We start from the raw sequence: 14,079 nt of genomic DNA on the forward strand, positions 1-14,079 counted from the left end.
TATTTTTAGAAGTCCCTATCTGCAGGCTCAATTTAAAGACTAAAAGATTGGGGGGGAAATGATTTGACAAAAAAAAAAAAAAACAATTGGCTAAAAATAAGTTCCAGTTTCATTTTTTTTAAATGTAGATCGTAGATTTAAATAGTCTACATTCAAATCAATAATGTGTAGGCTACTTAAAATCTCCATAGTAACTCAGGTTGCCAGGAGACGATCTGAAAATTAAGTAATTCGAACAAAAACAAAGTCAAAGTACTTTGAAACAAATCTCAGTGAGAGACAGCAGCAAATATTCACAGTGCTTTCAAAGTTTGATATTTTCGAGGATTTCTTGGACAAAGATCTTCATCAAGGACTTTTTGTTCTCCAAACATCGACTGAACATCATCACGAAGCTCAAGAGTGTCAACACGGACGACGTAAGATTGATTCTTTGAATAAAACTTCCTGTTTTACTGTCGACACGATCTGAACTTTGAGATTAAACGAGACATGATTAATTCAAGTTTATTAAATGACATTAAAATGTAAGGCCTAAACTCACATTAGCCTACACATGACAGACGTTTGACAGAAACTGAAAATAGTAACACAATTTAATTTAAGGCCTTCAGACCAGGTCGAGTTAAAATAGACAACAAAAAAAGAACTAATGAAAGTAGACTAACTTTGGCCCAGATGTTGGCATGATGTGCTCAATTTTCATCGTTTATTATTTTCTCATTGTTAGGGTCTTAATTCATGAACTTCATTTCTGTTATTTTTGTCTAGGAGAGGCCTAGCTCATTTTTAATTTACATGTTGTAGCATAAATACACTTTTAAAATAAAGTTAGCTATATTTAAAAAGTAAACAGCATTTTAAATCTCCATAGTAACCTGCTGCATGGTTGCCATGGAGATAGACCAGATACGAAAATGAATGTTATTCGAACAAAAACAAACTCAGAGACAACAGAAAATATCCAAAATGGTTTAAAAGTTTCATATTTTCGAGAATTTCTTCACAAAAGATCTTCATCGAAAACGTTTCTCCTCCTATCAACAAGTGTTCGAGCATGCAGGACGTAAGATTGATGATTTGAATCAAACTAGATCGACACGATCACACGTTTCTATTTAAAGTTCAATAAGATAACATGGACTCAGAGGTTTTTAAGACTATTCACTTTTTGTCACAAACAAATATGAAACATGTAATAAATTAAATATTCTCTTTTTAAAACATAATAATGTTAGCAGCTGCTTCTGTCGTGATCTTTAGAAAAACTAAATGATTTTCTGTCAGACCAACAATATATAGATAATAGAGAACATGCCGAAGGTAAAAAAAAAAAAAAACTTTCTACTGTAAATACTCATAGAAATGTGTCTGTGTATTTGAGATTTTTAATAATTAAATGAATAATTATTAATTCTTGGTCATAACTTTATAGTGTGAGGATGTGAGGACTTTATTTTTCAGAAAACATATTCTTCAATGGATCAGAGGTTTACATTTTGGGATTGTTTCTGTCTTTTAGACGAACCAGCGATTCAGGATGGCCTACACCCTCGTCCAGGACCCGGACTGGTCCAGCCCGAGGGTGATCCTGAGGAGGATCCCGTCTTCAGCCGGCTCTTCAGGAGGTTCATCACCGAGGTCCCCACCTGGAACTCCTCCTCGCTCTCCTTCCTCTCCTGCAGAGGTAATTATTCACTTATTTCCTTTTAACTCAACAGTTGGTTTGTATTTCATCTCAAGAATGATTGAAATCCTTTTTAAAACCCTAAAGTAAATCACTGATCCTTAACAACTTGAAGTTTCAGTAAAATTCTTGTTTGTCGTTATCTGATTGTTTTGTTTTACATTAAATACTGACCTTTATTTAGAGGCTATTTAAAGTTCTATATGGAAAAGATTTGGACTCAAATATGAAACATATTCAAAAGTTACATATGAACTTTCTTTAAACCCTTGATCATTTTAACAGCTGATTATGTCATGATCTTTTTACAAACTAAATATTTATGTCTACTTATCTTTTTACTGGTTAAAAACCTCAATTTTTTTTCATTAATATTGTGTTGTGGAAGAAACTGTGAAAGAAGTTTGGTTCAGATAATTAATTTTTTATCCAAAATCAATCTTTGTGAGTGTGCACTTTGATCTTTTGATAGGCGAAGCACATCACACCAACACTAAACATATAGGCTGACAAAACAATACAAATATGAATTACAGCAAATACTTCTAGAAATGTGTTTGTTTTAATGACTTAAAGGAACAGTTATTGATTGGTTTGTTTCTGTCTTTAGTGCTCCCACTGGACTGTCCACAACCCGGATCAGACCAGTCTGAGGCTCATCCTGCGGAGGGTCCCTGCAGCAGCCAGCTCTCCAGAACCGTCTCCACCCAGGTCCCCTTCTGTTTCTCCTCCTGCTTGTCCCTCTAACTGCTTCATCCTTGCCCTTCAAGTGAGCTCCTCCTCTTCTTCCTCCTCTTCCTCCTCCTCTCCTCTCCTCCCTCCTCTCCCTCCTTCTCTCCCTACTCTTCCTCCTCCCCCCTCCTCACCTCCTCCCCTGCCACCTCTTTCTCCTTCTCTCCCTCCTCTGCTCGCTCCTCCTCTCCCTCCTCCCTCCTCCTCTCCCTCATCCACTCCCTCCTTCTCTCCCTCCTTCTCTCCCTCCTCCTCTACCTCCTCCTCCACTCCCTCCTTCTCTCCCTCCTCCTCTCCTTCCTTCTCCCCCTCCTTCTCTCCCTCCTCCCCTCCCTCCCCTCCACCACCCTCCTTCTCTCCCTCCTCCCCTCCTCCCCCCTCCTCCACTCCCTCCTTCTCTCCCTCCTCCTCTCCTTCCTTCTCCCCCTCCTTCTCCCCCTCCTCCCCTCCCTCCCCTCCACCCCCCTCCTTCTCTCCCTCCCCCCCTCCTCCCCCCTCCTTCTCTCCCTCCTTCTCTCCCTCCTCCTCTACCTCCTCCTCCACTCCCCCCTTCTCTCCCTCCTCCTCTCCTTCCTTCTCCCCCTCCTTCTATCCCCCCTCCCCTCCCTCCCCTCGACCCCCTTCTTCTCTCCCTCCTCCCCTCCTCCCCCCTCCTTCTCTCCCTCCTTCTCTCCCTCCTCTTCTACCTCCTCCTCCACTCCCTCCTTCTCTCCCTCCTTCTATCCCTCCTCCCCTCCTCCCCCCTCCTTCTCTCCCTCCTCCTCTCCCTCCTCTGTTAGGCATCATCAGAAGAGACCGGCTGCACGGGCGGAAGGAGAGCCTCCACGGAAGCGTCATCTTCCTCCTCTCGCTCCTCCCCTCCCTCCTCTCCCTCCTCTCCCTCCTTTTCTCCCTCCTCTCCCTCCTTCTCTCCCTCCTCTCCCTCCTCTCCCTCCTTTTCTCCCTCCTCTCCCTCCTCCTCTCCCTCCTCTCCCTCCTCTCCCTCCTCTTCCTCCTCCCCCGTCCTCCCCCCCTCTTCTCGCTCCTCCTCCCCCTCCTCTGTTAGGCATCATCAGAAGAGACCGGCTGCACGGGCGGAAGGAGAGCCTCCACGGAAGCGTCCTCACTAGAGATAAGCTCCCATGTTGAGTAGAATATGATAAGATAGAATAAGATAAGTTAAGTTTAGATAAGTTTAGATAAGTTAAGTTCAGATAAGTTCAGATAAGTTTAGATAAGTTAAGTTCAGATAAGTTTAGATAAGTTAAGTTCAGATAAGTTTAGATAAGTTAAGTTTAGATAAGTTTAGATAAGTTAAGTTTAGATAAGTTTAGATAAGTTAAGTTCAGATAAGTTTAGATAAGTTAAGTTTAGATAAGTTTAGATAAGTTAAGTTTAGATAAGTTTAGATAAGTTAAGTTCAGATAAGTTTAGATAAGTTAAGTTTAGATAAGTTTAGATAAGTTAAGTTTAGATAAGTTTAGATAAGTTAAGTTCAGATAAGTTAAGTTAAGTTTAGATAAGTTAAGTTCAGATAAGTTAAGTTAAGTTTAGATAAGTTAAGTTCAGATAAGTTTAGATAAGTTAAGTTTAGATAAGTTTAGATAAGTTAAGTTCAGATAAGATATTCTTGCAGACTAAGGTTGTGATGTGTGATGTAGTTTTCTCTCTTTAGCTCTTTGGGCACTTCCTGTTTGGTCTCATGACTTGGCATTTGATAACATCTCGCTCCTCTTTAGCTCCACCCTCTCCTCCAAATATGGTCACAGAAGAAAAAGTTGAATTTCAAAAATATATTTCAGCATTATAATAATCATCTCCAGCATACGTCGTGGTTCTCATGTAGCGCTCCTCCTCAGCTCCTCTCTCTCCTCAAAACATGGTCACCTGTGGCTCCAGGTAACAAAAAGGCTTAAAAAGGCAACAAACCAACGGTTCTATCACAGTGTTTACGTCAATTTTAATGGTCTATGGTTGTGATGTGCTGTGATGTTATAACTCTTCTATAATGTGAAGAAAACTAGCTGTTTTAGCAGCTAATGAATTAATAAGAGGTCCCGACTTTCGGTCTAACTTCTTGCTCCTCACCAGCTCCTCCTCTCCTCCAAAAATCACAAAAAATTTGAAAATGAAAGACCCAGGATTTCATTGAATTATTTGAGCACTGTGCTCATGGTATCAGTGTCTTTACTCACTGTGCCTGGTATATTGTCTCGTTCTGTGTTTTAACACTGTTACATTGTTTGGTCGTGCAACTTGGCTTTTGCCAGCGCTTCGCTCCTCTTCAGCTCCGCCGTTGTATTCAAACATGGTCACCTCCGTCTCCAGGTAACAAAAGGCTTTGACATGGCAACAAAATAATGAGTTCTATTACAGTGGGATCATCTATTCATTTAACAAATCTCTGGTTGTGTTGTAATGTTTTGTTATCACTTTCTATTACGACTATTCTGAAAACTAGCTCTTTAGGGAGCTAATGAATTAGCCAAATGCTAAATAAGCATTTGCTAACCTCTGCTCCTCTCCAGCTCCTCCTCCAGCATTATATTGAACATCTCCTGCACAAAGTTGTTCTCATGTAGCGCTCCTCCTCAGCTCCACCCTCTCCTCAAGTCACCTGTGGCTCCAGGTAACAAACGCTTCCAAAAGGCAACAAAACCGAGGGTTAAATCATAAATCATAAATCATAAATGTTTATGTCAATTTTACAGTCTATGGTTGTGATGTGTTTGTGATGTTATCACCTACTATCACTTAATGTAGAAACTCATTCTGGAAACTAGCTGTTTTAGCAGCTAATGAATTGATAAGAAGTAAGGACTTTTGGTCTGATAACTTTGGACATTTGCTAACTTCCTGCTCCTCTCCAGCTCCTCCTCATGTCCAAATATGGTCGCATCAGAAATAACTTGAAATTAAACAAAAACCTGAATATGAAGTATGATAGAAACATAAGCTAACTGTACCTGGCTTGTTACATTGTTTGAATTGCAATCGCTCCTGCATGGTTATCAGGATTGTGTGATGAGAAACCAGTTACTTTTAGTTCCTGGTACCTGACATTCTCCTGCTGCTCTAACCTTTGAAATGAATGCGGGTAAGCGGCAAATCTGCTGTTTTATGAACTCTTGCATCTTAGATAACTTCAGTCGCACACTACATTGATGTCATGAACACTGTGCTTACTAGCTATTTGTCCAGACTGTTTGGTTATCTGGTCTTTTCTTGTATTGGCATTTGGTTCTAATGCACCTGTGTCTCCAGGTAACAACAGGCTTTAAAAAGGCAACAAACCAATGAGTTATATCACAGTGACAGCATCTATTCATGTTATTATGAACTTCTGGTTGCTCTCGCTGTAGGCACATATCAGTGTGTTTACTCACTGAACATGAATCTTGTTTAGTGTTTGTCATTTATTGTTGGAGCTCTTGTTTGAGATTCAGGTTTGTTGTCGACTTATTCTGGCAGAAAGCTCCCTCGCCAGCTCATCAACTAACAACGGGCTCAGACTGTCTGTTAACTTTTTGATACGTTTTTGTGTTTTCTTGCTCCTCTTCGACTCCTCCTCTCATCCAAATACGGTAAATGTGGCTCTTAAGACCTTAAAAATAGAAAACTGGAAACTTGAAAACATGGTCAGGGGATATTAATGTGATGTGATGTTGTGATTTTTTCAGATTTTCTGTTTTTTCACATGATGTTGTGTTAATGTGTAAAGTTGTAATGTTGTGTTATATTATGTAATGTGTTGTCTTCTGTTTTGTTGTGTTGTTTGATTTTTTCAGATATTATGATTCTCTATTATATTGTGTTTATGTGTTATGTGGTGTTACTCATGTCATGTGTTGTCTTGTTTTGTTGTGCAGTGTTGTGTCTTGTTGTGTCTTTGTGTGTTACGTTCTGTTGTGATGTGTTGTCTCGTCATGTGATCTGATGTGATGTGATGTGATGTGATGATTAATGATGTGACATAATATCAGGTCATGTGATGTGAGCTACATTTTGTTTCATCAAAATTAACTTTTTGGTTCACTGAATGTCCCAGCGTCTCTTTGATTCATTCCCTCAGAGGACAGGTGGGATCTAAAAAAGGTGAGTTTGATTCCTACACAATGTTTGTTTTCAGCATGGGATCCTTTTTGATTATTATTATTTTTTTTTTTCTTCAGGAACAGGAGCTGAAATCTAAAGAAGAGCCGTGAACAACAGAAGAGAGGAGACAGGAAGCAGCACAGAGGACAAAGACAGGATGAGGTTGAATGAACAGACCGACAACGAGAAAGAAGAAGAAAAGACGAGAGACAAGTGTCAATGGTAACTTAATGAAAACAGCTCTGAATATATTCATAAGAAAACATGGCTCACTTTGAGAAACATTTTTCTGACATTAGATGAACTTCATTTTATTTGTGATGTATGTCCACTAAACCATTTTATTGTTTGTTTGTTTCAGCTGAGACCTCAAAGCAAACAGAGGACTTTAAGATGAGATGGACGAGTTGGGAGACAGCAAGAGGTCGGCACAACATTTAGAATCAGCTGCAAAAACAGAGTTTGCAAATCAAATCTGAATAAATATAGATATATATATAGATGGTATTTTCTCTTTATTTTGATGTAGGGGTAATTTATATATCATTAATAATATCACCTTATTAAGAAAAAAACAGGGTTTCTCAAAAATGTTTAATATCCTGACTCTGAATTATTTCATTTTAAGTTTATGTTTTGCTGCTGTTATCATACCCAATATGATGCAATCCTGAAATCGATCTTACTCAACAGAGGAGTTGATCAAATTTCCAATTTCAAGTACATATTTGACAAAATATCTGTTGAAAGACATTTATATTTTCTTTTGGAGAAAGATCCACAGTGGAGAGTAATTGTGTCTGTATTGTGTCAAACGATATCAAAACATGGAAGAAAGAAGAAACTCTTTCCAGTGTGACAACCCGGCTCTGAGGCTGCAACGAAAACAAGAGTTGAAGACGAGCTCTACCAAAATAACACCAAATTTATTTACAATGATCAAATGTGAGAACAAGGTGAAAGAGAGAGAGCGTCTGTCCTGAGAAGAGGATTATATGGATGAGGACTTCACCGAGCCAAGGTGCAGCTCATCCCCTGATTACGATCCCGCCTTGACCTCAACCTGTAACAGAGAACAAACCAGCAGCACGGTGTGGAGGGCTCGTCACACCAGAGTCACACATTTATTTTGTCTTTCAGCACTGCTCCTTCAATACAACATTTTTAATAATGAGCTATTGTAAAAATGTTATATTGTAAATGTTATATTGTAAAAATGGATGAAATCCCTGCACTTTAATTACCAGGATGCTATACAAATGATCTTTGACTTCATGAAAGTTGACATTTCTCCAGGATAATGTTTCACAAACCGTTTCAAATCAAACTGAGACCTGAGAACTTTTCATATAGCATATAACACACGGTGCGATTCCCCCTGAGTCTTCCTTCTAGTCAACATTAACTTAAAGGTTTGTAAAATATAGTGTTTTAAATACTGTTATTGGTATGATAAATTAATCTTCTATAGGTCATCTATGAAACATTTAATGGGGCGCACAAAAATGGCGTGGATAATGCTTGTAGATGGTTTATAAACCAATTATTAATCATTGATAAAATATTAATTATCTGTCTAAAAAATATTTATAGATGCTTTACAAAGTATCAATAAGGGATTATAATCTTCAGTTCCAACTTTATAATATCCAAATAATATTAATAGACGCTTTATCAAATATTTACAAACCATGAACAAATATCTGGTCCATGTATCACTTTATAGTGTTTGTTAATGTTATAATGTGTGCATCAATAAACTGTTAACATAACATAAATTATAGTATTACAAATCATTAGCAAACATTATTAACCATCATTTCATTGTTTGTTAACAGTAACTAACTATTAACTAATGGTTAATTAACTATATATTTACCCTTAGTTACCCTTTATAGATGATGGTTATTATAAAGTGTTACATAGTGTATTTTATGCTGAATTATTCATCTGATGGTCAGAACAAGTGAAACATGTCAGCTTCAATGCGAATGATCAAGAAGAGGCTTCTCTACTGCCGTCTGCTGTAAGACATGAAACTGTATAACAGCGCCCCCATCTGGTTGTATGACCCCATCACAGTGGGACTTATAATTGCAAAAGAAAAGTACCTATAACTGTATCAAAATCATACTCTTAATTATGAAACAAAAGTGTTATATTCTATAAAGCATATGTTTATTTTGATACAATTTCATTTCTATGAATCGTTCAGGACTCTGTCAATGTTTGAGGGGTGAAAGTTCACCATGACACTAATGTGTCATCATTGCTAAAAATATCATCATGGCCCTAATATCAAGTCCAGATAGAAATGGAGACTCTTGCTCTCAGCTCTTGACTGAACAAGGTACTTTAAAACAATTGAATCCAAAATGAAAGCTAGAGGAGGACTGAAGGAAGGGATACTGTAAGGTGTCCGCTCTGTGACAAAGAGGGGTTATCACACGTGAACACACGGTTTAAAGGAATGAGTGAAGTGTTGTGAAGTGCAAACACAACCAAACCAGCAGGTGGAGACCTGAGAGGGACCGATAGCGTGAGCAGGTCCCGGATGTGAAGACGAGGGGTCCAATGCTGCATGCATGTGGTGTCGGACACATTGGAAAAAACAGTTTCCGAGTTGGAAAATTCAAAGTCAAAACAACAACCCGGAAACTCAGGAAAGAATTAGGTTTCCTACTTGCCGAGTTGACGTCATATTTTTCAACAACATGATGGGCAAAATATGTTGTGTTAATTTTAAGATACGTTTGATTAATTCACGTATTGCACATCGACTTTTTGCTCAAATATAACCTGGAAAAGACACATTCTTCGTAGGGTCCACGCTGTTTGTTGTTGTTGTTACAACATTCAGACTTTCCGAACTGAAAGCATGTTAACACACTGAAGTCGGAAGAACTACTTACCAAAATTTGGGACCCTCCGAGGAGTACCTGAATGCAGCATCAGTCTCTCCCTGAAGTCTGTTGACACCCGTCTTTAAACTTCACTTTACTTCATCTACCATCTACAGTTTTGTAGAGGTAAGAAGACGTTACAGAAGATGTTATATCGTCTCCTAACCTCTTTTCTCAGCTGTGATCTTTTGACCAACATGTTAACATGTTCAAATGAAAACTGAGAGTATATAGGAATACAAATATATAGATATAGATACAGAAAACAAGGCCAGAGGCAACCAAGTGGAAATTCAATAATCAAACCATATCAGCTGAAGTCCCTGCCACGATCAATACTCTGGACCGCTGCATGTATACGTGCGGATCAAAGCTCCATTTTTAATACATTACTCCCCCAGGTTAACCATGAGGATGAAGGATGAAATGTAAGACAGTAACTGGTGACATCCTGAGTGTCTGCTGCTGCTCATCACTCCTTTTTCTTTCTCTCTGTCAACTTGAAGTCATTCGTGCCAGCTCACTAATGCACACACTAACTCCACTCCACAGAGCTGCAGGGGAGATCTATTTTTAGAGCGCTGTGCTATGCACTCAGCCTGCAGCGTGTTGTATAGTTTCACAGGGTAGATAGGAGACAGGAAATGGTTTTACCCCCTATGGTCCTGAACCTACGGTGACTCAGAGGCTGCAGGCCATTAGCTTGGACAGAGACATTTCTACAACTGAAAAAATAATACTTTTTTGTTTTTGGAAAAAAGATTTCAATTTAATGAACATAATGTTCAGTAAATATGCATTGTATTGTAGTTTAACTCGAGTATCAAGGAAGGTGGTTTGAAGGCAGCTCAGTAGATGTCACTTTCCAAGAAGAGGGTGTTTATGGTGATTTTAAAGGAGACATATGATGAAAAATCCACTTTGACAATGTTTTTGAACATATATTTGGGTAACCTGAGTGTCTACCAACCCACAAAATGTGAAATAAACCCATCCAGTCCTTTGTTTGTGGTCTGCATAAGTCTTACAACACAGAGAAAAAAGTTTCACACTTGTTCTCCTTGTGATGTCACAGTGGGATTCTGGTTAAAAAAAAAAAAAATCCCCTCCCCTCCCCTTGTATCTCCATGGACTCCACCCCCAGCCTAGAGCAAACCGTTTGCGCAGGTTCGCCATTTTTATTCTCACTACAGAAAAGTGATGTCTACCTGAAAAACTCAGGGGGGCTCATTGCATTTAAAGAGACACACACACCAAAACGGAGCGTTCTGAGAGAGCTGGTTTATACAGGGTCACAAACCTCCTCTGGTGCTTGATTCATGTTATATTTTGACCAAAGCACAGCACAGATGTTTCATTTAGACCACAGGGGGACTGTTTGAAAAGGTGGAGGAGGGGGATAATATGTCCTCTTGAAGACACACATGTTCAATGAACAAAAACAACAACAGCTCAAAGACAATCAGGCAAATTAACTCATCATTAAAAAGTCAAAGGCAGCACGGCCTCACCTCTCTCTCCTGCAGACCCAAACTTCTCCTGGCTTTATAGACTGATCCATTAACAGATCGTAACATCACTCAAAGCTGTTAATTAACTTTGTCTCAAGACAAAGAAATCAATTCAAACCCTTTAATTAACACTAGCTCATCTAGTCAACTAAATGACTTTAAAACATGTAAAGTGTGTCATTCTAATAACTCAAAGATGAATAAAATGAACACAAAGTAAACTTTTCTCAGCAAAGAAAACGGCTACAGTTGGTATGACCCAGTGAAGTCAGTGATGACATCATCAGTCCTACAAAAACAATTATACTGTGCAAATCCTGACACTAAATAAAAGTGACTTAACTAAATGAAGACAGTGTGTTTATACTTTGGTGTGAAGTCTGACGTCATGCTTACACAAACAAACCCGTGCTGAATGTTAAACGAGCGAAGGTTAATGATTGCAAAATGAACAAGTGTAAAGAGTTTAAAATGTAATTGATGATTTAAGTGACAAATGAGGAGAACGTCTCACCTACTTTGTCTCATGCAGCAGTCTAAATATTCGCTGCTTGTTTTCCACTGCAAAGTGAGCTCTGCCATCCACAGAAGCCAACCACACACACACACACACACACACACACACACACACACACACACACACACACACACACTGCTGTCTTTAACACGAGGCTGCACTCTCAAAACCACTTAGCATTTCAACTTTTCCTCTTCCATGAGTCACCGTTTCCGCCCAGTTTAATGCGGGCCTAAATTATTCATACCAATCCCCATCAATCTGGGAGCCACCCAGTCTTTGAAGTGGGGGGTTGCCTGGTGTGCAGCCTGTTTGCTCCCCGGCTGCTGATCGAACTCTTTTCAGACGTCTTCACTCTCCCTGCACTCAGACTGACGGGCTGAAGACGTCCGGGTCTTCAATGACGAGGGTCTCAAGTGGTCTATAAGTGCAGCGGGGGCAGATCATTTGAGAGGAAACAAACACACTTTAATGTAGTGGACATCCTCTATTAACCAAATAAACTATGTTATGAGAGCAGCATGATGGTTTACATGTCAACATTGAAATAGTCGCTGAATACAAACATCTTGGTGTCTTGTGAGATCACAAACTCAAAATCCACATTTAGAACCTGGCCACCAAATTAAGACAGTTACTCCACCCATCATTGCATTTGATTTGAAAAGGTGGGATGGACGCCTCTAACGCTACGATGTGATAGGCATTAGTTTTTATGTATTTTTAATGCCGTCATTGGTAAAATGCCACTACGTGTTATTTCCTTGTTGGTCTCATAGTCAACACTCAACACGTCCCAGTAATTGGCTGAAGCCTAAAGTTCCACGGGCGAACACATCGTTTGGTAAACTTTTAGCTTCTCTGCTGCATCACATGGAACTTTTTGCAACAGACGTTCAAACTTCACTCTTTTAAATTCTGATTTTAAACTACTCTGCCTTTGAATGTAACCGTTTTTTAAATGAGGTTGTTGCCATTTGTTGTACTTCTGAATGGCAGGCAGTGTGAGTGGACTCACTCGAAGGGATGGATACCCAATGATGGAGTCTAGACCCTGGTGGTGGTGGTGATGGTCATGGTTTAGGAAGTGTTTAGGATGTGAAGAGGAGTGGAGTTAGGAGGAGCTGGACCTGGACACTGTTGAGATGAAATGGAGGTGAGTGGGGTGGAAGTCGAACTAAAACTGACAACGACAGAGAGGAGAAGAGATTTTTTAAATTTGTCAGCAGCAGGATGATTGGTCGATAACTAATCACCTGACAGAGAGAGAGAGGAAGTGACACGATGAATGATGACTAATGAATGTATGTATGAGAATGAAAATAGTCTCCCTGCTTGAACTGACCTCTGGATCATGAAAGAAGGACTAGACAATCTGAAGGTCTGTTCTCAGGACCCAGGGAGGAGCAGGTCTTCTTCTTCTTCTTCTCTGCATAGCAACAGCTCTGGATTGGCCCATGACAACACCTTTTCAGCTGGGCGTCCGTCCAATCACACGTGAGGGTGTTGATTGTCTTTCAACAAATTAGCTCCTACCAGCTGTTCAATAATTAGCTCTGCCTCGTTGATTAAAGACGTTCATTTGTCCGGTAGCTCTCGATTGAAGTCCTTTTAAAGCGTTTTGGTGCGGCTACAGGTGTTCTGAAGACATGTGGTCATCGTCCTCACAGTTTGCTCTCTGTTACCTGAGTCGACTTACCTGCATGGGAAGTTTGATGTTTGGTGTAGAGCAGTTTAATCGTCTTCACTGTGATTGGTCCAGACTGATGGAAGTTAGGGTCTCCCTGACTGTCAGAATTTAATGAATAAAATAAAGTCCGATGTTCTAGCTAATTTATTAGCTCGGATATTAGATTTGTTTTTTTCAGCCTGACATCACCTCTTCCATAACAATAAAAACTTTAAATATGTGAGATATCCAGAATGAACATTACATTAAGTACAGATATTTACGGTGGCCCTTAAGGTCAATTGCTAAAAAAACATTTCACTTAACACAAAAAAAATATTTTTGAATGGGTGTATATATGACTTCTGGTGCTTCTGCAGCCAGCCTCTAGTGGACACTCAATGAACTGCAGGATTTTGCACTTCTGCCTTGGCTTCATTTTTCAACACCTGAGGTTGCAGCTTGGTAATAACATCATTATGTCAATACTTCAGTATCAAATGTTTACCTTAACGAGGGTTTGATTTTTCTAGATGCACAACAATATGAGAGAAAAACACAAACTCTTTTGCACACAAGATCGATATTTGTGCTCATAGTTGTAATTTAAAGGTCACATATTCTCCTCCTCTTCAACCAGTTTAAATAAGTCTCAGAGCTCCCAAAATCTAAATCCACTCTGATCCTGTATTTGATCATGTCTATAAACCCCTCTATTTCAGCCCTGCTCAGAACAGACTGTTTCTGTGTCTGTACCTTTAAATGTAAATGAGCTGTGTCTGACCACGCCCCCTCTCTGGAAGGGCTCGGGTGTCTCTGACTTTCTCGCTCCATGTCATATTGTTTACATTGAGAAGGCAGACTCAGAGGGCAGAACAAACACCTAGCTGTGGGAGTGTCACCCACCTGGGGGAGGGGCTACTGCACTTTGTGATGTCATGAAGGGAAAATCTCCAAACAGACTGTTTGAACACACATTTTCTGAA

General features: G+C 39.6%; 1 long non-coding RNA gene across 1 annotated transcript; it reads left to right on the plus strand.

Moving 5' to 3' along the window:
• Nucleotides 1-4,638: 4,638 nt before the first annotated feature.
• Nucleotides 4,639-6,470, plus strand: LOC132988550 (uncharacterized). Its single transcript, XR_009675819.1, has 3 exons — nt 4,639-4,726; nt 4,927-5,027; nt 6,447-6,470. It is a non-coding gene; the product is annotated as an uncharacterized LOC132988550 (long non-coding RNA).
• Nucleotides 6,471-14,079: the final 7,609 nt, after the last annotated feature.

The sequence above is a fragment of the Labrus mixtus genome, chromosome 14, assembly GCF_963584025.1.
Source record: "Labrus mixtus chromosome 14, fLabMix1.1, whole genome shotgun sequence".
Taxonomy (NCBI): Eukaryota; Metazoa; Chordata; class Actinopteri; order Labriformes; family Labridae; genus Labrus; species Labrus mixtus.